Below are 24,603 nucleotides of genomic sequence, written 5' to 3' on the forward strand. Positions count from 1 at the left end.
GTCAAATTTTTGGCTGTGTAGAATTCCTAAACATTGCCAAAAATATTTATCAACAGTAAAAGAAAGTCACTATTAAATTCTGGCCCTTAGACATCATACTGGCCAATGAGGTTACTGGCTGACCAAAAAAAAAAAATGCCCATCTAAATCACATGGCTGGCAAACAAAATGGCATCAATACAATCAAAAAGTGTAACTCCAGCTCTGTTGTATGCTTTATTTCTTCTGAATTTTAAACTATGCATCAAACATTCTCAAAGCACTGCTCTCTTAGCATGGGATAATGTGTGAGCTATGGAGATATTTATCAAGCTAAGTGATAGGAGACTGACAAGTAATTTGTTGTAAAACTCCAAGGCCATATAAAAGGAGCGGAAAGGAATATCAAAGTCGGTCTTTCATTTCCAAGTAGACATAAGAGAGAACCTACTTGGCTTTTGGTGTGAAAAGACCAAAATGTCAAAGGAGTAAAATCAAAGGATTATATTTTCTGTGTAACAGAAACCTTCACACCAATTTCCAAGGATTTGATGTCATTTAAAGATGAGTGTACATGATTTATATAAAACAGAATAAAACATGAAATTTCAGTTGAGTCAAAAATATAATAATAGCAAATATACACACTATGATTACTATGTACCTAGTGCTAATCTTAGAATTTCAAATACATTAATTCACTTACTGATAATAACAATCATTTGAGGTAGCTACCATTATTAACCCCATTTTACAGATGAGGGAACTGAGACATAGAAAGATTAAGCAACTTGGTCCACAGTCACACAGTGGATGAGTAGAGGAGCCCGGATCAAATTCAGACATGCTCCAAAATGCTTGATGTCAACCACTACTCTATACTGCCTCCCATGGGCACGTAAGTGCACAAACAGCCTAAAATTTATAGGCTTATTACTAGAGATTTGGCACATAATGAATCCAAGTACTTTCTTTAAAATTGTAAAGATTATACTGTTTTATTAAGATATAATATGATTTCTGGAGGTGCCAAACAATATTAACAGTAGCTCTACTTAAGTTTTATTTAAGTGAAATATATAATTGCATTGTATTCATAGATTTGATGTCAAAATACATGGGTGTTTGGAAGATTAAAAAATGTACTTTAACTTCACCATCTCGGTAAAAAGTGTCTTCTTAACAGGTGTGCTGAAATGTAGGGGAGAATGATCCAGATGGGTTATACATATCAGATGAGTGGTTAAATTAATTCCAGATATGGAAATATACTCAGGGTTTCAGTATGCACATCAAACAGGTAGGCCTATCTCCATCTCAACACTTGCCACACTATGGTGGAACTCCTGCTTAGCTGTCTGCTTGATTCTGAGATTCTCAAGGGCACATCTTATTCATCTTCAGTATCTGTCTTATGCATAGTAAGTTCTCAACAAATACTTGCTAACCCAATGGAAGCAGTGAGCATTTGCTATATGAAATACATCGTGCTAGCTGCAGCGGGTGGGGGTGAGAATAAAAATCTGGTTGGTCTACATGCAAGGCACCATGGAAAAATGCCCAGTACAAGGTGGGACCAATAAGGGAGGCACCCCAAGAACAGAGATGCTCGTTGTGAGTTGTCATTGAATAAATCAACTTTCGCAATAAAGGTTACAGAATAAGTGGGAATCCAAAGTTGTCCAATCCATTCGCTCTCTTTAAAAATAGAACAATATTCTCAATTTAGCTGTCACTTTACTTTTTAATTATTAAAATGTGAATAAGATAATTTTCTTAATAAATAACAGTGCAACTTTAATAACAGCTTAATTGTACAAATCAATAGTTTTAGTATGTTCACAGATATGAGCAATTGTCACAATAATCAATTCTAGAATATTTTGTGTCCCCCATCAAAGAAACCCTGTACCCTTTAGCTATGTCTCCACTCTTCAATTCCTAAGCAAACACTAACCTACATTCTGCCTTTATGGATTTGCCTACTGGACATCTCACATAAATGGAATAAATCATACAGTATTTAGCCTTTTGTGTCTAGCTTCTTTCACTAAGAAAAAAATTTTCAGGGTTCATGCATGCTGTAGAATGTATCTGTACTCCATTCCTTTTTATTTCTGAATAATACTCCATTATATAGATATACCACATTATGTTTACCTATTCACTGGCTGATGTACATTGGGGCTGTTTCTTCTTTGGCTATTATGAACAAGTCAGTGAAATTTAAAAACAACTTGATTAAGCTAAAGATGGACATACAAGACAATAAAGATAATGATGCTTTGTTATTCTCCAGTGATAAAAAAAAGTCTAGATTCCTTACATTAATATTAAAACATATTTGAATGCTTACTCAGGGGTATATCCTCAGCACCTAGAAACATGGCTGACTTGTGAAATGTGCTCAATAAAGGTATGTTGAATGAACGACCAATGCAAAAAAAAAAAAAAGGAAAGCAAAACAAAAGTCCTAGGTCAAATACCAGAAAAAAAAATCAACTTGAGATTTAAAACGTGCTGTGATAGCTACGTGCATTCAACATAGTTTACATTAAAATCTCCTAAACAAAAGATTCTTATAAAAATATCAGGAATTGCCACTATTAAATAATGTATATCCTACCATAATATAACGTTTAAAAGTCTGGTTGCTGTTACTAACAATATTATGCAAAACAGACTTCTCCTTCACAAGTGTATTGTTAATTTAATGATGCTTTCTCTCCTCTACTTCTATAGTTTATAGTTCTATAACTCAGATGTGTGTTGTAAAATCTGCAGCATCTGGTCATTCCAGATGTTTACTTCATTCAAGCAACACTGTCATTCTCAGGTGTTCAGGGGTGTTGCTAATACATAGTGAAGGACAGGCAGCAAACTCAAGATCCTAATGAAACCTTTTTTATATTTCCATAATATAACCATGGGGATTATGAGCATAGAACTGGAATTAGAGAGGTTCAAGTTTTGACGCTGTTTACTAGCAGAATGTCTTTGGATGTGCTACTTAATCTCTCTGAGCCTCAGATTCCCCATCTGTAAAAAGGAGATAAATAATAACACCAACCTCAGAGGGTTGCAGTGAGGATTAGATGAGATAATATGTGTTAAGCGCTTACCACGGTGCCTGACACAAAGTAAGTAGCTGTTTCAATTAGAAAATACTGCAAAATCATATAATCTCTCCCTGTCACTTCCTAATGATTTTAATATTCCTTTTACTTTTTTTTCCTCCCTAGTAGATTGCTCTAGAGTTAGGCCTGCTTTGATACAAACAAACAAACAAAAAACACCACAAAACTAGTTATTGATTAATATCATGTTCAAATAAAAAGGTATGATGGATTCATTTTAGGTCAGATATTACATGGGAAGATAGAATTGAAAAAGATCCACAGTCACTACATATCTATAATACAACTGCAATCTACTACAGAAGTTATGTTTAAGTTAAAACTGTTCCTGTGTGTTTGTTTGCATATGTGTTGCAGTGAAGGAGGCATTTTGGATGCCCTATTATAAACTCCTAATACATATATAATCTGGAAATATATTTTTCAAACAAAAAGAAGACACAATATCTAATATATTTTATTGCTGCAGCAATTTTCCAAGGTTATGGGTATAGTGATTTCCTGGTCAGACTGCTTTGTAAGGATGCCAGTGTTGATATACCATAGAAAGTAAATTGTGTCTACAGCCATATCACCCTGAACAAGCCTGATCCCGTCTGATCTCAGAAACTAAGCAGGGTTGGGCCTGGTTAGTACTTGGATGGGAGACCACCTAGGAAGACCAGGTGCTGTAGGCTTAAAAAATAAAAAATAAGCATTTGTAAGCTGATAAAGTCCTTGCAATCTATGAGGTCAACCAAGGGTTGCCTCGTCTAAATTTTTTTAATTTAAAAAAGAAAGTTAATTACAAAAGTCATACACAACTGATATATCTAACTTTTCTCCATGTATTTTTGCAGATTTGCTTTTTTCTTTATATGAATTTGTATAGCTTGTTCACTGGAGATAAATTGGCCCCTTTCCCCCTTTTTTGCCAAATGGTCTGTGCATCTGAGACTACACTTCACAATATTGGAGAAATCTAATTACTGTCAAGAAGAGAGGCTACAGACCTTTGGATGTCAACATGGGTATTTAATAACATTAATTTTGTACCAGAAACTGAGGCTAAAGGGCCAAATGTAAGCTTACCTTTTGAAAAAAGAGAGAGCTTCGATGGTGAATATACACAAGAGACATCAACTAGAATTTGAATTTGAAAAAGTGAATGACTACCTCTCAAAGAAAGCAAGTTCCACAAAACCTGACTTCCCTACTTGAAAAAGACAAAGTACATGGCAACCTAAAGTAAATGTTCTTCTCAACTTAATGCAGCTGTGCAGAAGTGGAGGCAAAGGCTCCACTGAAAAACCATTTAAAGAGAAGTCTGTTTGGAAATACTCACTTTTGTCTTCCTTGTTGGAAATTTTCCATTTCTATTTTAAGCTCAAGAAACAGGTCATCATCTTTGCTATTTATGACAATATTAATCATATATACGCACACAAAGATAACAAAGTAAAGACTTTTGGAAAATACATTTTTCTATATGTATTTTAATTAATAATTTTAATAATTATTAATTATTTTAATTATTTTAATTTCAATGTGTTAACCTCATTGTTAAAAATACAGTTTCACTAAGCGAAAAAGACTCTGAGAATGTGTTATTATTGATACTAATCAAACCCCAAAATGATCCATTTGCAAATTCAATTTTTTTTACTAAATACTATAAGAAATTGTCATAATAACAAACCAGAGAGCAGACCTTGGAAGAGGAGCTGAGATGCCTATGAAGTGTAGTTAATTGGTAACATAAAAAAAGTCCTCTGAAGAAATATCAGACTAAATTAATTAATTAAGACACACACAGAGTTCACAACTTGATTACCAAGCTACTTAATTTCCTCAAAACAATAGTGTTTATACCAACCGTATAAACCTGTCTTCCTTTGCAATCCTTCTAGTTATAAAGCAAAAAGTCAAAAATTGTCGAACACAGATTTAATAAGCCCATTTGCTATTAAGTTTGGTCCTGTTGAACATTTTTACTTGAACAAAGTAAGATGTCTTCGATAATTTAAATGTGAAACAATTTGGTTTGCTTCTCTATTTAGGTACTATAGAAATTTATTTTCTTCAGTATAAAATAGTAAGGAAGAAATTTAAACTAGAAATCATAAACAAGAAATTAATAGCAAAATTTTCATAGTCCTTTTACATATATATTTAACAAACATTTTCCTGGAGTGGGGAAAATATTTTAATCTGAGTTACTGTTGATTTTGTGTAGTATATTTTCTTTTCAAGAAGATGTTATTAAACTATTTTGACTCGTGTTGATGGAGAATTCTTAAATTCTTATCAACAAATAATGTTTGCACAATAACTGGAAATGCAGCATAAAAAAACAAAAGCTGAAACACACACACACATACATACGGAGGAAATGTAGCTTTAACACAATTTAATTCTCAGAATGTAATATTTTCTTTAGCCATAAATTCATAGGCATTCCACCTAAGAAACCTTATTTTTCTTGGAACATGTAGCAAAATAAACACTGTTTGGGATATGCTGGTTTAGATAATTATTACCTTTACGATAACTTCAACTATTTAAGTTTTTCAACATGTCATGAAATTTGTATCATTTTCCTTTCTACAGGAAAAAGGATTTTCGGAACCTCAAAGCAGCAAGCCTTTATCTTTGAGTAGAATCAATATCAAGCCAGACATTATATATGAGGCTTACATGAGAAATATTTCGTACCAATAAACATCAGCTTCTGTTATTTTAACTAAATTCCGCTTTTTTTTTTTTTGGTGCAAAGCTATATCGGTTCTAACATTACAAGCTTAATCTTGTACCTAAGGCAGTGGTCCCCAAACTTTTTGGCACCAGGGATGGATGCTCCTATGAGAATCTAATGCCTGATTATCTGAGGTGGAGCTGAAGCAGCAATACTAAGTGGAGCGGCTGTAAATATGGATGAAGCTTTGCTTGCTTGTTTGCTGCTCATATCCTGCTGTGTAGCCCGGTTCCTAACAGGTGTTGGGGACTCCTGCCTTAAGGGCAAAAAAAAAATAAGTGCCTGAGTTCGTCATGTTACTTAATTGGACTGCACGATAATACTGTGCATATTGACAGAGATGCTGGGCAAGTAGGGTAGGTGCTTAATACATATTTGGTGACTTACAGATACTTCTTACATTCCACATTCAATGAGTAAAAGTAAGATTAAAGATCAAATTCCATTTCACCTCTGCCTCCCTATCAGCCAGTAAGCATATCCAAGTCACCCCTACCCTAAAAACAAAACTCTTCCTCCCTTTGATTCTATTTCTTTGCAAAGTTTCAACATTCTCATTCTTATTCATCAAATATCTCATAAAAGTAATCATTACTACTTTCATTTCCAAACTTTTTATTTACTCCTCAACCCTTTAAACTGGCTTCTGGTTTCTACAATGTTACAACGATCTTTGAAATACCAAAGCCAGTGGCCTCAACTTACAGAATTCCTGTAATATTTGTTGATTACCCATCTCTTCTTGAAACTTTCTTTCTCGTTTGCTTCTGTGACATGAAGAGATTTCTCCCTGGGTGCTCTTGGCCTAGGGGTAAGAGACTGATTTCCAAGGTCTTGCTCTGTTATTTTCTCATGCACTCTAGACAAGTTTAATCCAATTTTGCTCTAGAATTTTCTACATGGGATTTTAGCAGCACTTTCACTCAACATCATTTCACAGTCCCAACTCCTCACTCTTCATCGACTTGTCACTCTTCATCAACTCCTGACTCTTTATCAACTCTTCATCCTCTGATATTTCCTATTCTACTGCAGCAACATCCACCAGATAGCTAAACCAGAGTTTGTTCTATCAAGAGGAGTAAGAGATTAATGTTGGCTTGACTTATAAGGAAATAGATATCTTCACTGACAGAGGAGACAGGCTATGGACCATGAGGTCATGAAATGGTTTACAAATGATAAAGAGAAAGTGACTAGACAGTGAATAAATTATTCTGTGTTTTGGTGGTAAGATTGCATTAAAATATGTGCAAAGAATTGAAGGTGAAATTTTGGCCCAAAACTTATCAATAACGAAGAGAGGACTTGTTTGGCTAGAACAAATTGTATTTCAGAGCTAAAGGAAATATTATCATAACAAAATTAAAGCACCTAGCAGAGCATATGGTATACAATAATTGTTTAATAAATGTCAGTTGACTCTAAATGAATACCTATTACAGGAGGTTCAAATTTTATTCCTATATATAAACTCCTGTCTACAGATATTAAGATTTATTTGAAAGTATAATACATTTCTGGAGGTGAAGATGGTAGTAAACACTGCTACCTAAGAACTCCAAGAGCCGATGTCACACTGTCTGGGGCTGCTAAAATAAGGAAGTGTCAAGGGAAGTCACAGGCATCATGACATCTCACGTGGTTAAATTTTATACCACTATTTACAGAAAGCAAATCAGAAAGAGACCCTTAATACCAAAAAAGCAATGGTTGTTGATTTTTATTTTCTAACTTCCTATTTCCTATGTCTGTCTTGCTCCAGGAAGCTGAAAATATGAAGTATCAGAAGTCTAGATGTGTGTCATCATATCCCCTATATAGGGAACCAAGGAAACTCAAGTGACTTTCACTTAAAAACAAACACACATTTCGTTTCAAGAAAGTTCAGTTCAGTTTGGTCTGGTTTGAATTATTACCCAACATGAGGAATAATATGAGCTAGAGCTCCTGTCCTGGAGCTGAAATTATCAGGCTTTTATTTTCTTTACCTTCAATCATTAGGGGCTTCCTGAAAGTGCTAATGGTTGAAGTTCTTGGGTTTTTCTCACTTATCAGTTAGGAAAAAAATCTTTCAACAGTAATATTTCAGACTTAGAAAGCTAGAATGCTATGTGAAATGAATGAATGATAGCTTGGAGTTTAGTTGACTTTAGCACAACTTCTTACATAGCTTTTTCTTATCACTATTAATTTGCTATGTATTCCATAACAAATACCCCAGAAGGCTAAAGTGTAAAAAGTAGCTGACACCCCAAACCAATGACTAATTTTGTTTGCCTATAACACAACCAGCTACATGCTCTCTGAAGCTTAACATCCTGAATTACACATATTTAGACTTCTCACACCTTATTCCACCTGCTCTGCTCTACTCTGTAAATGTTGTTTATGGTGAAATAGATGCTATAGGCAAAGTTATCCTCTGGTCTACAAGCATACATATTAGTCCTTCTAAACAGCTTTTATAAACATAATAAGAAATAGTTCATATATGTCACTCCAAGGATCTGGAAATATATGCAGTTTCACCTATCGACATTTTTTAGTTTTTATCATCATGAATAGAGTAATGTATATATATATATATGTGATGGTGTAACACTTTATTATGGTGATTAATTTGTTTTACATCTCATTTCATAAATCGATCACTAATTACACAACCATTAGATGGGTAAGTCTTTTTCTATCCTTCACAAGTTTTAAATATGATATATCTGATGAGAGAAATAATTCATTTACAATGACAGAGCTTAGTTACCAACTCATTAGGGCTGAGATTACATTTTATTTTTACAGCAGTAACTTAAGTTTAACATTTAAATGTCTATAATGAAAAGCCTAACTGCATTTCACATTCTCAGAGTTGAAAAAGCAGGAGTGCTTTAAGGCTCTGGAGCATGTCCACAGAAAGAGACCTTATGAATGAAATCAACATGTCCAGCAATAAAAGAAATTTAATGGAACAGGGAGGGAACTGAGGATGGAGGGTGAGGACAAGATCCTTAATGATCCTGCTGGAGATATAACAGTATCCCAGGAGGCAATATTTTCCTCTCTTCTAACAATTACTTAAATCAAATGAATATGCACAAATTGTCAAGACTTCTAAGGATACTTCCAATCTCCTAATGAATTATACTCAGTTACTTCATGTGAGTGAATCTTTTTTTCCCCTACTGCTGGGCTTAACTCTCATCAGTACAAAAAAAGCAGTTAGAAAAGCCATGTGGCTATCGTCCTCTTTATTTGTATAATCTTTCCTATCAATATCCAGGTATATTTAACAGACACTCAGTTGATGCCTCCCATCAACAATTTTTAAATTCATTTTAATGTGTTCCTTTGTTCATTGCAGAAAAAAATAGCCATCCACAAGTTTTCTTCCAATGTATGGTAAATATGTATATTTATAGTTATTTAAAAATCAGCTTTCTTCTTGCAAACATATTCTCCCAATGTGACCATTTTCAATTTGTAAAAAACAAAACTAATTTTTGAACTCTTTTAACTTACATTTAACTCATCCTAAAATAAGATGGGCTTTTTTCTACATTTAATTTTTTTGACAATTCTCTTGCTGTTAAAAGCACCTCATGCCTAGCCACCCAAAGATTTTTTTCTAAGACCTCATTTTTTGGCTTCTGTTCCTAGGTAACATTATTTTCTGTCTCATGTTCTAGTAATACCCCACTGGTAAATACATAATACTTACATAATGTGCATCCCCTCAGGACTACAAAATATTGCAGACATCAAATCTTATAGCATACTTAACAGACTAATATGTCTCACTTCTCAGTTTGCAAAACAGACATATAACTGTCAAGGTACTTAACCAACATCACTCAGTATGTCAGTACGCGAACTCACCAGGATTCCTGGACTACCTTCCCCTTGAAAAAGAGGAAAAACATTTATGACCTAAATTGAAATAACACCCACTAAAACACTGACTTTTAAATCTTTTGACATCAACAAACAGTAAGAGAAAAGTTTTACATCCTGTAAGTACATATGTGTGTGCATCTGAAATAACAGCCTCACCAAAAAAATGCCTAATCTCACTACATAATGCCTTCTGATAGTCTTACTATCTTATTCAATTTCATTTAAAAGAAATGCCAAACACAACTTACTAAATGGATTTCATTATGCACTAATGAGTTATTGCTCACCACTTGAAAACTACAACGATAGAATAAATAGGCTTTTCTAATACCACAAAGTAATACTGTTAGCCCCACACATAGTAGGGTAAATATTAATTAATTTTGATGCAACTAGACCAGACTGTGGTAAATGAACCTGAACCAGTTTGAAGTGTATTTTTGCATAATCTATTAAAAAAGGATTTGCTAAACAAAATCATAATGTCAAGAAGATGGAAGAGATGTTTAACCTCTTAGAATAAGATACTTCTAAAGTTTTTTAAAAAATTCTTTTTCAAGTATACAGTACATTGGTTAGACATCTAATAGTTAATAAAACAATCCTCCCAATTGCTCCATCCCTCCCTGGCCCTCCACCTGGCCAACAGATTAATGCTAACTGCATGCCCTATTCCATGCTCCCTATCCCTGTGACTATCCATCAGCTACTAATTTGTACTTCTTTAACAATTCACCCCATTCTCTCAGCTCCCCAATCCCCCCTCCCCTCTGTCAATTACTAAATTGTCTACTATATTTGTGAGTCTGTTTTTGATCAGTTTGTTCTTTTTATTCTTTAAATTCAGCATATAAGTGAAATCATATCATGTTTATCTTTCTTTGTCTGACTTAAATACCTTCTAGGTCCATCAAAACAATATTTTTTTTCATTCCCTTCCTTTTAGTCTGTGTGTGTCTTTTAATCCGAAGTGAGTCTCTTGTAGGCAGCATGTAGGGGTCTTGTTTTCATATCCATTCATCCATCCTATCATTTGGTTGGTGCACTTAATTCTTTTCCATTTGAGGTACTTATTGATAGGAATGTAGTTGTTACTATTCTTATTCATGTTTTTGATACATGTTTTTTTTTCCTTAAAGAATTCCCTCCAACATTTCCTGTAATACTGGTTCAGTAATGATAAATTCCTTTAGCTTATTTTTGTCTGGGAAGCTCTTTATCTGTCCTTCTACTCTAAATGATAGCTTTTTTTTTCTTAAAGAAGTCCCTCCAACATTTCCTGTAATACTGGTTCGGTAATGACAAATTCCTTTAGCTTATTTTTGTCTGGGAAGCTCTTTATCTGTCCTTCAACTCTAAATGATAGCTTTGTTGAATAAAGTATTCTTGGTTGTAGATCCTGGGTCTTCATCACATCAAAAAAAATTTTTTTTTTGCCAAACCCTTCTGTCCTGCAAAATTTCTTTTGAGAAATCAGCTGCCAGACTTATGGGTGTTCCCTTGTAGATAACTATTTTTCTCTTGCTGCTTTTAAGAGTCTTTCTTTGTATTTAACCTTTGGCATTTTAATTATGATGTATCTTGGTATGGGCCTCTTTGGATCCCTGGTTTTTTGGAATTCTCCGAGCTTCCTGGAGTTTTACGTCCATTTCCTTCACCAGTTTAGGGAATTTTTCCATCATTATTTCTTCTAATAGCTGTTCAACATCTTGTTTTTCTTCAGGTACGCCAATTGGATGGATATTTTGACCTTTAATAGTGTCCCATATGCTCCTTAAATTATTTTTATAGTCTTGGCATCTTTTTTTCTTGCCATTCTGATTGAATGTCCTTGGCTTTCCTGTTCTCTAGATAGGTCATTTGATCCTCTTCTTTATTCACTTTGTTTATTCCTTTGTTTATTTCGTTTAACATACTTCTCATCTCCGACAATGTCTTCTTCATTTCTGACTGGTTCCTTTTTATAATTTCTACTTCCATTTTTATGTTTTTTATCTCTTTCTTGAAGTTCTCACTGAATTCACTACACTTCCCCTAAATTCATTGAGCATCTTTATAACCAGTGTTTTGAACTCTGCATCTGTTAGAGTACTTGAATCCACTATTTCTGGATCTCTGTTCTGTTTTCTCGTATGGTTTCTGCTCCTTTGTCTTCCCATTTTGGCTGCCTTTCCATGTCTGTTTCTATGTACTCAGCAAAACTCCTAAGTCTCCCAGTCTTATTAGTGTGGCTTTGTGTAGTAGGTGCCCAGTGGCACAGTCCTGAGAGAGGTTCAGCTGCAGGCCAAATTTAGCTCCAGCCTGTGGTCCTCTGGGGCAACCTGTTAAGATTCAGCAAACAAGCCACAGATGCTGTGCTTATGGTCTCCTCAAAAGGCCACACCAGAAACTGAAGGCAGCTGCCTAACCAGTGTGATTCTAGGCACTGCTCGGCAAGGAGCACCTGACTCGCTGAGGATACACCTGGATGTGGCTTGGGTGGGGCTGTGAGTTGGGGGAGACAGAGTTTCAGGGAATCCTCTGAGCAGAGTGACTTCTGTTATCCAGTTTGATGATGTCTTGGCCATGGTGGCACTGTGTCCATGCACTGGGATGGGGGAGGGCTCAACAGGGAACAATGGATACCACCAGCACTTCTGTACAGATCGAGTCTCGCCTCGGCCCTCACTCTGACAATGTCTCCCTTTAAGAGGCATCTGACGCAGCCCCTTTTAGAGGCATCTGCCACTGCCACTACCACGACTGCAGCCTCCATCTCAGTCGGCGGCTGGAGACTGGGCAGCCCAAGTCCTCGCCCCGTCCTTCCTTCTGCTGTTGCAAGGTGATTTCTTGGATTTCTCCCTAGTTGTATGGCTTCTTCATCTAGATTCTAGGCGATGTTCCCTTTCTGTTTGCTCCTTGTTTCCATCACAACTTTGATTTTGTCACCAAAGGGGCCACGTCCACAAGCAGATTTTCACGGTGACGGACCTGCTCACCCTGAGCACCAGTGTCGATTTGGCTGTGCGCAGGGGCCACCAGGCCTCTATCATCTATGCCATTTTTTCTTCTCCTAAAGTTTTAAATCATTGTTTAAATGCAGCTGTGTTATTAATTATCCATGATTCAGGCCAATAGGACATTGACTTAGAAAAACCTTATTTATTCTTACTCAAAAACATCTTGTAATCAGAATATTGTTTCTAATCCGAGCTAACAAAATTTAGTATATATTAACATTCAAATTCGAAAATGTTCAAAAACTAAAATCAGACAGTCACTTTTTTTTGTTTTTAAATCTGCTCACAACATCATCTAATAATAACAGTAATGGATATACAGTTCATTTGTAGAGTGTTTTAAACTTAAGAAAATTCTTTTATTTTATGAACCATAATGACCAGAAATCCTTGGATTACTAAAAATATAATGATATTTTCCAGACCCAAAAATGAAACTTAATATTTGGTTTGTTCTGCTTGTGAAAGATTATTCAATACCATGAAGAAATCCAAGTGTCTGGTCTATAATGATTGCCTGTATTTTAGAGGTCCATCCCACCCCTGCCATCCCCCACCAAATTTGGAAGATATAAAAGAAACTAAAATTTCAAAGGAAAGGACCTAGCCATATTCTGGAGTGGGGGTGTCACACAACCTCCTTTATGTGGAAGTATTTACTAAAGATCTTAGAACAGATGTTTATCTTTTTAAAAAAATGTAACATTTTGGAAAATAGAAGGCTTAGGAAGCCAAACAGGTGAAAGACAGTCTAGGAAATCAGGAATTCCTGGATGTGAACCTAATCTTGATCTTATTCTGTTTTTGCTCTAAATCAATGCCAGACTCTTCACACCTCAGGTGCTTTATAGCAGGCAAGAATTATACGGGGCAGTGGGACAAAACTGTTTCCCGGGAATGTCTAAGGTTAAATGGTTAACATTACAGCCCTTTAAGGTACTTCCACAAAAGGCAAAACACCCTCTGTGTATATTATTTACCTTCATATATTACCCACATACATTAGGTAATCAAAATTGAGTATCTGTGTTCTGCTAAACTGACCTTGAAAAGAGATAACCTTTCCATCCCTCAATTCTTGTCCATTTAAGGAATGATCAATTACACAACTATTTAGGAAATTCATTCATGTGATCTTAAAAGGTTTTTAAGATAGTTTTAACACCAGTGAGTTGAATATTTTCAAGCAGGTAATATTTGGCAAATTTAGGGTGCTCATCTTTATTTGTCCCCTATCCACTGGGCCATCAACATAAAGGAAATGTCCTCTTCACTCAAGTCCTGCTTTGGTAACTTATGGAAAAGTTAATTGGTCCCTGTCATGAAAAGAAGCTCCGTTTTCCATACCAGGAGACACCACGTCCCTATCTAGCTCTGCCCATGCTGCTTTGGACTCTTCAAAAGGCCGAACATGGTTTCACTTTCTCTTCACACTTTATGATAAAAACACCCTGGTTTCTTCATGGCACTTAATGAATGGCCCCTTCTCTCTGGATTTGGATGGTCAGCCTTTCCAACCAGTCATTAATTTGTAGGAAATGCCTTCCTTAGCAATCACTATTGTGTAAATAGAGCTATAAACTTTAGAAGGCTGGTGCAAACCCTAAAATTTGCACGTGTGTGTGGGAGGGGGTTGGAATCTTGATTGTAAAAGCACTGCCTTCCAAATTAAACTCAAACTACATGATACGGTTCATAAAATATACAAAACTCGCAGTCCAGTGACAGATTTATTATAGCCATACAGAATAAAGCAAAAAAAAAAAACACTCTATGTGGAAAAACACTGCTACTTTTGACCCAAACAGCCTCCAAACAGGAAGTTAAAAGCAAATCAGCCAGCTGTGGCCTCCCTAAGTTATGAAGGATACCAGTGAGACCAGCATTTCCTTTCATTGCTTGTCACATTTTTGAGTGCCTCTATCTGAATTGTTTTCTTAGAAAGATAAAATTATTACAGAAATTTCTTTGGGGATAAATGTAAGGCAATAAGGAAGACTATTATATGATTTAGGCTTTGAAAGTAAAAAATGTTATTTTTACTAAATAAAATTTACTTTGCACAGGTCACACAACCAATACTTGAACTTCTGTATTTCGATACAGGAATAACAGACTGCATTAATAAAAGTGTTCAGAATCAGACATTAGATAGCCTACCTGTTTCTTATATTCAGAATCACAATTTTCATGCATCTGATTGGTAAGAGAAACAACTGCAGACTACAATATCCCTGAGAAGAACTAGCTTCTTAGAGTTGGTTTCTCTCAAAATCTATCTCTGTCTTTGTCTCTGTCTCTCCATCCCCAAATACAATTTATGCAACTTCAAAGTATGTGTATAGATGACAGCTCTCTAATCACATTTTAGATCATTTTATCATCATCATCATCATCATCATCATCATCATCATCATCATCACAGTCTGCATTATGCATGAAGTAATTTCGTCTTTTTCTAGTACTGTAAAATGTCAAGCCCTATGCCACATTTTCCAAGCTTGTCATTTTCTTAATCACAAAAGATTTTTGGAGGGGTAGTTTCAGTCAAAAAGTAAAAGCATTTCGCCCCCATATATTACTGCTACATTGAAGTTTTCAGTGTGTCTGAATGAGTCTTCCAGCAAAACCAAGTTTATCTTTCAAAGAAATAGTATTAATAAATGGTAGCAGGGCAGCTACTTGGCCAGTCAAAAATTCCACCAAGACCCAAGGTCTTTCTAGAAAAAAGAACTCCCTTTGGGAGCCTGTCAATCTAAATTCAGTCCAGACCCTGGTTTCAGAAAGCCAGCAGAGCACTTATTGACACAGCCTTGGTGGGCAGATGAGGCCACCACTATCAGCATTCATGAAACAGATCAGATTGCAGGCACCCCTGCTCTCCATGTTTTTCTGTATCTTGAAGCCTTTAGGCATAAAATGTGACCTTATAAGGTGTGCTATTTTTCACTTCAAACTTCTGGGCGAGCTAATACCGTTTTTTTCTTCATGCTATCCAATTAGGAAAAATGCTGACATAAACAATTTGGGAGTTTAAATTTTTCTCAAAATCACTTATGAAAAGAAATACAGTCCTGTTCTTTGGGATCCTCATCAACCAGACACCAAGTATTTTGAGAATCATCAATGGGTTCTTTAACAAAATAGCACCCACAATTGGACCATTAACTGAACATGTACTTTTCGTAGGACAAATGCAAACTCCACTTGGGCATTGAGGTGAAATGTGATATCCACCACTATGCCATGGGTTTTGTTGAATGTGTCTCCATATATTTTAAACAGAACTCAGAAAAACCACTATATAGTTCATGAATCCAATCATAATAAAGCACCTACCTTAATATTATGTGACAATCTCATTTTCTCAGTTTGTAAAGCAAATAATTGGGAACTTTGTACTATGGGATATATGCCCAAGCTAATATTAATCACGATGCGTTTGTTTTGCTTTTTTTTTCCCACATAAAGGTCAAAGACTACAAAACAAAAGGTAAAATACAAACTCTTTGGTTCTTGCACTTTCTCTCGTTTTGCTAACAGGTCATTCCCACCTCCAAAAAGAACACCCCTTTATTTTCTTTATGCTGCCACATAAGGGGAGACTGCAAAAGCTGTACCTAAAGACTGATGATCCTTTGGGCACCAAAGATGATTGTGGTGGATCTGAAATGGCAGCTCTTTCTCTTCCACTGTATGGACTTTGCTTTCTGAATACAAAAAAAAAAAGGAACATGATTAATATCTGTATCTTGGTAAATAAAAACATATGCAAATTCAACCTCTAAATGGGCAATCAGTATTTATTTGACTGAAAATGAGACAGCTCCCAATGTCCTTTTTGGGTTTTGTTTGTGACTTCATCACTTTCTAAACTATACATGACATAAGGCATCTGTATCACAGTACTTCTTATTTTTTTCCTTTTGTATTTGGTGAAAAAGACTATTTCTACATGACTCATTATTGAAGACTGATTCCCCTTGAATGTAGAGGAGATATACTAAATGCAACTACAGGAGACAGAAAAATAGCAGCTAGATTTCAGGCCCATACATGAGGTCTCAGCCGAAAGTTTAACATTGTTTGCTTTTCTCTAAACTTGTTAGAGAGTTAGTTGTGGCCTCCAGCGGAAAATTCAACCCAGTGTTTAGTCTGTTTAATGTTGTTATTGTTGTTGATTTTTTTTGTCAATAGAGATATTGATACCTGAAGTCACAGGAAGGATGTTCACAAAATACAAATCCAAGTTAGAAAGACTATTCTTGCACTTATCTAACAAACTTTTACTTAGCGTCTACTATGTGCCAGGCACTGGGGTTATGAGATAAAGAGATCCAGTAACCTGACTAATAAAGAGTTACTCATATATTCAGGGAAACCTGAATAAGCCTGAAGAAACCTTTCTCAAATTTCCACACCAGTTGTAGGCTATGCCAAGAAGCTCAGGATTCAAGTAATCTTATGGGGACAATTTTACGCCAATTTCAGTGATCCAAATCAGAAAACAAGATCCAGCAAACTCTCAATTTCTAGGATGCTCCCATGTTCTAAGGAGATCTAATAGACTGCTGGAAGTCTCTAGTGCCAACCCTCTGAATTTCTGTTTAGACTGCTTTTCTCAACTGGGAGCTCCCTTTTTTTCTGGACCATTGTAGTTCACCCATTGTGTGAGCATAAAAACAAAACAAAACAAAACAAAAACTCCTGCTTAAAATTGGAAACAAATCATTCCTTCTACTCATGAGCCAATTTAATGCTGATGGAAGTAGGACTTGAGAATGAACATAGTATTTTCACAAGTGTGCCTAATTGATTTCTAAAACTCTAATCAGTCTCTTTTTTTCCCCTTAATACTTTGTTCTTATGGATGTTAAAAAGAGTAGAGTTCTGGGATTACTACACTTGAGTTTTTTGAAAAGCTTCATATACGTATAGAGGGAGAATATATATATATCATGTAAGTATGTATGTTAATTTACATGATATACATGTGTCTTTATATATACATACTATATATGCATGTATGTGAATATATATACTATACATATATACACAGGTGTATTTTGTATATTCACATACAGACATACATGACACACATTTAAAACAAGCTTCCTTTCATTCCTGCTTCTTCTTGAGTTCTGAGTAATGTATCCTTTCTCTGAAAGTTAACTGCCTGAAGTTGGAAATTCGGAGCCCCAGCTCTTTTACTGAGCCTCAGAGAGATGTTGCTTAATACAAACATTTATTATAGTTTTCTCTTTCATTCTTTTTTTAAAATTTATATTTATTTTTAATGGTGATGTTGGTTAACAAAATCTGGCAAGTTTCAGCTGTACTGTAAGGCATATATATATTTACATTTTGTGTTCACCTCTCATAGTTAGATTTCTTTCTCTTTCATTCTAAAATTGGAGGAATGCTGTAAAAAAATAGGTATTTTCCTATAAACCTCCAGGGATAAATCAGTGCATAAATTGTTCTAAAATGACAACTAATTTTTACACATGTGCACATGCAAGTGCTTAAGTGTATGTGCCCAGACAACTTGGGAGTACCTTTATTTCTCAAATAAAAATAATATTCATCTTCCTAGCTTATATTATTTTCCCACAATCAATCTTTTAAAAACAGTCACTCAATTGAGTACAAAGAAGAATAAAATAACGGACTTGTGTTTGTACTAGAATGATTTGGGGAGAAAATCTTTTCTGATCCCTCTGAGGTCACAAGGATGTTATTTATACCTGATAACATAATTTATACCTTATTTATCCTAATTCTTAAAGTTGCCTTTCCAACATTGTCATTTGGCTATCTTGAGGCAACATATAACCATTCAGGAAAGTAGGATGCCATGGAACCATCTGGTTTCCTTAAAATATAAAAACCCACATTAATTCCGATTTAATTGCTTGCTTTTTGGTAATAATTTGTGTTTGTTTGTTTTTTAGTTGGTTGGTGATTAAACTACTTGCTCCCAAACACAGTTTATTTTCATAGAGGGAAAATGCTCGCCTCATTTTTTATGAGATACAGCTTTCTTTCTATTTTTGAAGTCAGAGCCATATCACACCCAAGGAGAAGCATGCAAAGAAATAAAACTTCTGACGTCTATTTTCTTGACATCAGATTCATTTATAATGGAGGGCAATCTATCTGTTCAACCTACTGCACATTGTTATACAAAAATTCAAAGGCATGGAAGAATCTTGATGATGTAAAGGTGAGCATAGTCTGCATGCTCTTTCAGACACTTGATATTTTAACATGGCAGTGACCAATATCTAACTTTAATTACAGGATCAAATTACTTGTCAAACATGTAGTGTAATTTATTCCTGTCTGCTATGCCCCAATCCCTGTTTATAATCTATCAGACAGTATTATTTATTTCAAAACAGGAAAATTCTGCCACCTTCCTGAATTTATTGTGCTTATAAGCAGGAGAAGTGTAAAATTTTAGGAATTAAAATCTTACATCTTCCTTCCTTCCCCTCCCTCTCACATATAAAGACAAATGGGCAGAGAACAAAATAGTATTTCAAACTATATTGTCAGCATCAGCACAGCAGCCAAGAGACTGTCACTGTTCCAGCATGTGCAGTACTCTACAGCCTCAAAAATCAAAACCTTTCTTTCCCTCAGCTGCTATGATTACTTTTTCATATTGTAGAGCTGGGTGTAAAACAATCTTTCTCCCCTTCCCAGGAGCTTGCTAAATTTAATAGTAGGGCGTTCTGCCAGCCTGGTACCTTCTATTGTTTGGGAGAAGTAAAAAGTGGACAGAGGTATTATATCAACTGGGGTATGGGCAAAAGCCCTTTTAGGCCATGTTTAGGGCAGTTTCCATAAATTGAAGGCTCCCCCCAAAGTACTGTATATTGGAAAAAATTAATTTTAAAAAGTATTTAAACATTTGCATAGGAAAAAAAAAGAAAATGTGAATATAATCAGAAAAATCTAAGGTCTCCGGTAAGCCTTATTGTCTGTATGCCTTCATCAGAGGTGGGAAAAACTCAGATGAATTGTATTAAGCATTGATGTCTAGTCATTTGTACAGCTATTTCAACATTCTGCTTTCCAACCATTCAACCAAAGACTTACTGATTAAACCAGGGAGTCAACATAGTGAAAAACCTGCAATGATTTCAAAATTAAATCTCGCAATAGTTCTGTTTTAATTGATGCTTTCCTATCAACACGATACATGTGTAGAGATAGGCTGTGGGGATCCGTGCCAAATTTACAAACACTAGCAATTTAGGAACATCTAAGGAAAAAAAACTTTAAAACACACTACTGTTAATTACAGTAGCAATAAATTCACCCTTACTATTGTATCGATATATACTAAACCCTGGACATCAGTCAGAAAAACACGTAGTAGATCTACCGCAGTAATGATAAAACTACATAAATGAATCCCCTAAATGTTAACCTTCGCTACTCGTCTTGATTTAATTTTTTTTTACCATAAAAGCCTAGTGTGTAAATACTAAAAACTAAAGTTTACTAGTCTTCTTAAATCTACTCTCAGACGCCTGTAGTAAAAGCAAGCTGTCCAAACGTGTTGATTTAGAGCAGGGAAAAGACAGGGGCTGCAAGGAAGCCGTGGCACTGCTCAGGATATCTCATGACCCTGGGGGAAATTAGTTGTTAAAAGCATTTGCTGATGATATGTCATGCATATCATCAGCAAATGCTTTTTAAAATTGCTATCGTCTATCTATCTATCTATCTATCTACCTATCTAATCATCTATCGTCTATATGAAAAAGAAAGTAGAAAAAAAAGAACAAGAAAAACAAAGACCAAAGCCCTAAAACTGGAACAAAGTTGCAGAGCTACTTTTCTATTTGCCATTTTGAAAAATAAAGTTTAAAGGGTGTTTTATTTCGTCGGCGTCCGAGCTGAAGGCAGTCACTCTCACAAATCCCAACTCACCACAGTCTTACCTTATGCTGCTAGCGCAAAACGAGAGGCTAAGGGGTCCTGCTCTCAGCGGCAACGGTATATGCCATGTGCTAGCAGAAGCAAAAGCAGTGCTGCGCGAGGTGGCCTTGGCGCTGGGAGAGTCTTTAGCAGGGGTGCATATCGAATGCCGCCATTTTAAAACGAGGCTCTGAAATCATTAGATATAAGCAAATTGAAGCCCGCCCCACCTACATAACTTCTTGGCTGGGACATGCAACCCGGCTCCAAGTCAGCCACTGTGGGGTACAAAATGTCAAGCCAAGAGATACGCACATGAGGACTCCTGGATGGAGGCGACAATCCCTCCATTCCTCACTGCCGTTTAACACCCCCGTGCTGTTGCGAGCTTCTTTAAAGGACCAAAAGAAAGAATATTTTCTTTTTTACACAACACAATGGGCCTTTTCTGGGACAGGTCCGCAGACAGCGAGCAAGGGGACCCTGGGCCGTCCTCCCCCCTTCTCGCATGCTCTTGGTTCAGTCTGCTTGGAGTACACCTCAGAGCTCCCAGCGCCCTCCCAGCGGCGGGCGGGCTTGGGGCTCCCGCCGGCCAGCAGCTGCCATGGCAACCCCGGCCCAAACCCCGCCTGGTCCCGGCCAAAGGCATGCCCTCTATCAGCTGGACGCTGGCAGAGCCCGCCACCGAGGCAGCCTGTGCTGGGTGCCGGGCAGATAGGGCCCACTGAAGGGACAGTCCTAGTGAGGGGAGCTTGAGCGCCAAAACCGCAACTCCCACGAAACTCTGCCCCTCAGCCAAGCAGCGCGCGGACACCCAAACACGAAGTTACCCTCAGCTGCCCGGCCCCGCCCCACCCTGCCCAGTAGCGCGGCGGGTGCGGCACAGCTCCAGCCACTACCCTCACCTGGCTCAGCACTGCGGAAGGGCGGGAATTCAGCCGTGTGCCGCCCCTGTGCCCGCTCCCACACTGTGACTGTCCTCTGACTCCATCTCGCTACTCCCAAAAAGCGCCAAAAAGTCACGCTCTTGATCACGCTCTGAGTATGGGTGCTTTCTTCCTGTAGGGTGCCGTTTCGTTGCCAAATATATTCTTTGTGTGATTCGTTCATTCGTGCACGGTTCTCAGAGAGCGAAGTGCTGGCTTTATTCTCAGGGGGTGTAGTCCTTCTGCCCCAAACCTGGAGGCCCAGCCTCGCTGCAAATGATATTTGCCATTTCATTATTAAAGGAAAGGTGTGTGTGAGGGGGGCAGCAAATCTTAAGATCAGGTTTTACAAAAGGGAAAACATCCCCTATGCGTGTGTGTGTGTCGCGGGGGGGGGGGGCGAGAGATGCAGCAAAGTTCTAGAGCTTCAGTAATTAAAGTTCCAATTAAATATGCCGCGTGGTTCAAAGCTGTAGGCTTACAGTCATTTCAGATACAGGTAAGGTGAAATAGATAATTTTTAAAATGAGCTTAGCCATTAAATATATTGGTTCACTGAAGGCAGAAAAAAGAAAGAAGGATGACGGGAGAGAGGGAGGGAGAGAGAGGAAAGGAAGGTGGGGAGAGGAAGAAAGGAAGAAGAAAGAAAAGAAAGAGAGAAAGAAAGAAAAAGGAAAATACTTACGGGCTGCTTTCCTGGGTCATCTATCCTTTATTTCCCTTTAAGAACGTTGGAGAGAGAAATGTTGATCTGTGCAAATAGTTCCCCTTCTTCAGGGAGTTTGAAGGGTAGGAGGAGCCCTAAGGTAGGGTTCCAGATACTTTTGAATGAGAAATAAACAAAAGAAGTGAAATTTTATATTTTGATTAAAAAGTACTCATCTGGAAAGCTAAATTACAAGTTTCAACTTAATGTGAGTGTAATAGGAACAGTAGCTGTCTCTTAATAGAAACCCTGCAATAATAAATGTGTGCTTTTATTTTATTTTACGAGGAGAATTGTAGTTGATAATACACGTATGCAGGATTCTCAGTGACAAGCTCATAGCAATGCATGGGCTGCTTTCCTGAAATGAACTTCTTCACCCCCATACAGATCTCTATATATTAGTCAGAAAGTGCAAAAACATCACAGGAGATACTTAAACAGCAGTTAGGTTGAGGAATGGAGTGAATTCTCAGGTTAATTTTATATTTTAATTCTGCCAGACTGATCCAGATAGAATTCTCTAGATAATTTTAGGCAAGACATCAATCTCTGTTGAGTGTGAGATAATAGGATCAGGATCATCAAGGTTGGAAGAATACTGGCACAAACTGCCATTTAAATAGTTGAGAAAAAAAACACGGTGTTTGGAAAGCATTGTTAAAGTTATTGGGACAGTGTATAGGAACAGTGTCTGATACTTTTTTTAAAATAATGGGTCGAATCCTAGCATAAGTCACGCAAAAGCCAGGAATTTCTGGTTATTTAAAAAAAGGGAGGGGGAAGGAGAATCTCATTCCAAACCATCACTCTCCACCTCCTTCAAACTTAACAAATTACTTGCCCTACTCTAAAAGTCAAATTTGGCTGACAGATAGGAAGTGGCTCTGGCAGTTCAGGTACAACCATAGCTAAAAGTAGAAGGTGCTGGCCACCACAGTAGGCTGGAAAGAGGGGCAAGGCTGAATTATATAACTTTATACCCAATGATCTAACAAATGAGGAACTGTTATTACAAAATGTCAACAAAGGAGTCTTTATATTAAACATAACTTGAGTCAATTAAACATAACTCTTACCTCTGTCCACCACTGCAAACCACATCTTCTGTGGGACACTCTGGTTTCCTTAGTCCCATACCAACTAGCTTAATTTTATTGTTATTGCATTATTGAAATAATTGATCATAAATTTAAGTTATAGATGGGTCTATTGTCTAGTTTTCAGGATAGCATAGCTTAAACATTGTCTCTTGCTTAAAATTTATGACCATTAAAAGTTGCAAATGAGACTTTATTATTCACTTGTTCACACTGGAGGGGAGAGCAACTTTATAAACAGATTTTAGCCTGGTAACTGTCCTTTTATCCAGGGTGGTATAACCTGCACAAATGAAGCTAGACAAATTTCCATGCCACCAGGTCACTAGAGAGTATTTTCAAAGGAAGTGAGAAATTGTTTTCTCCTCCCCTCAGCATTTTAAAAGGGCTAATTCGCTCTCTGGGGTGGACTAGCCTTGGAATTACATTCCACTTTAGTAGAGTGTTTAGAGCTGGCCAGCGTTTTCTTTTCTCCACCTTAGGCATGGTTGGCGGCATGACCTAGGAAAAATCGAGTTGTGTACTCACTCATCCACATGTGTTCTTAAAATAATGCATGTCTTTCTAAATACTTAACACTTGTTCTCCCATTTCATTTTGGGCTAGTCTCAGAATCACTTTCCCTGATGGATCTTCAAAGATCAGTGCTTCACAACACTTGGATTTAAATTTTCAGTCCCATCCCTCTCCCCTAACCAGTCAAATAGAGGCATGTAAGCAAACATTTAAACACACTTGGGGAACATGCTCCCTGTGCTCTCATTATGTCTTATTGTTTGAAATGGGCACTTATACATACAAACATAAGGCGGAGTCTATAGGTTAGAATGTAGCAGCCTCTTAAGTGGCATATTCTTCTAATAAAAACAATTAAGTTTGACTGATGCAGGAAAGAATTTTAAAAGTTATGCGATGGTTTTTATAAAAGGATTGTTGTAATACACAATTAAACAAATGTTGCTGTGTTTTTGTAGATGCTGGATAGGTGAAACTTAAATTCAAATATCAGTGCTCCACGGCTTTGAGGGGTTGTTGAACTCTAAATATATTCTATCAGAATTATCATTTTACTCCTCTGCTAAGGCACATAAACTCATTTACTTTTCTTTTTAAAAGATAGTCAACAGATATTATTAGACATTGGGCAGGGTCATGCTATACAAAAAAGGGGAAGGATCTTCCTCCTCTTTTGA

The 24,603-nt window shown here is 36.7% G+C and overlaps 1 protein-coding gene and 1 non-coding gene across 10 annotated transcripts in view; one reads left to right on the forward strand and one right to left on the reverse strand.

Annotated features, from left to right (window-relative positions):
- Positions 1-21,846, reverse strand: part of MBNL3 (muscleblind like splicing regulator 3) — a 105,590-nt gene extending 83,744 nt beyond the window's left edge. For 2 of the 9 annotated variants that reach the window (XM_036226459.1, XM_036226460.1), the window contains exons 1-2: positions 20,702-20,983; positions 16,364-16,453 (exon numbers count right to left, since the gene is read on the reverse strand). The gene's annotated coding sequence lies outside the window, so the exon portion shown is untranslated. The other 7 variants (XM_036226455.1, XM_036226458.1, XM_036226465.1 and 4 more) reach the window with 7 other exon arrangements.
- On the forward strand, positions 3,675-3,793 carry LOC118608336. Its single transcript, XR_004952990.1, has one exon. It is a non-coding gene; the product is annotated as a 5S ribosomal RNA (ribosomal RNA).
- Positions 21,847-24,603: the final 2,757 nt, after the last annotated feature.

Source organism: Rousettus aegyptiacus, unplaced genomic scaffold (assembly GCF_014176215.1).
Source record: "Rousettus aegyptiacus isolate mRouAeg1 unplaced genomic scaffold, mRouAeg1.p scaffold_m13_p_9, whole genome shotgun sequence".
NCBI lineage: Eukaryota > Metazoa > Chordata > Mammalia > Chiroptera > Pteropodidae > Rousettus > Rousettus aegyptiacus.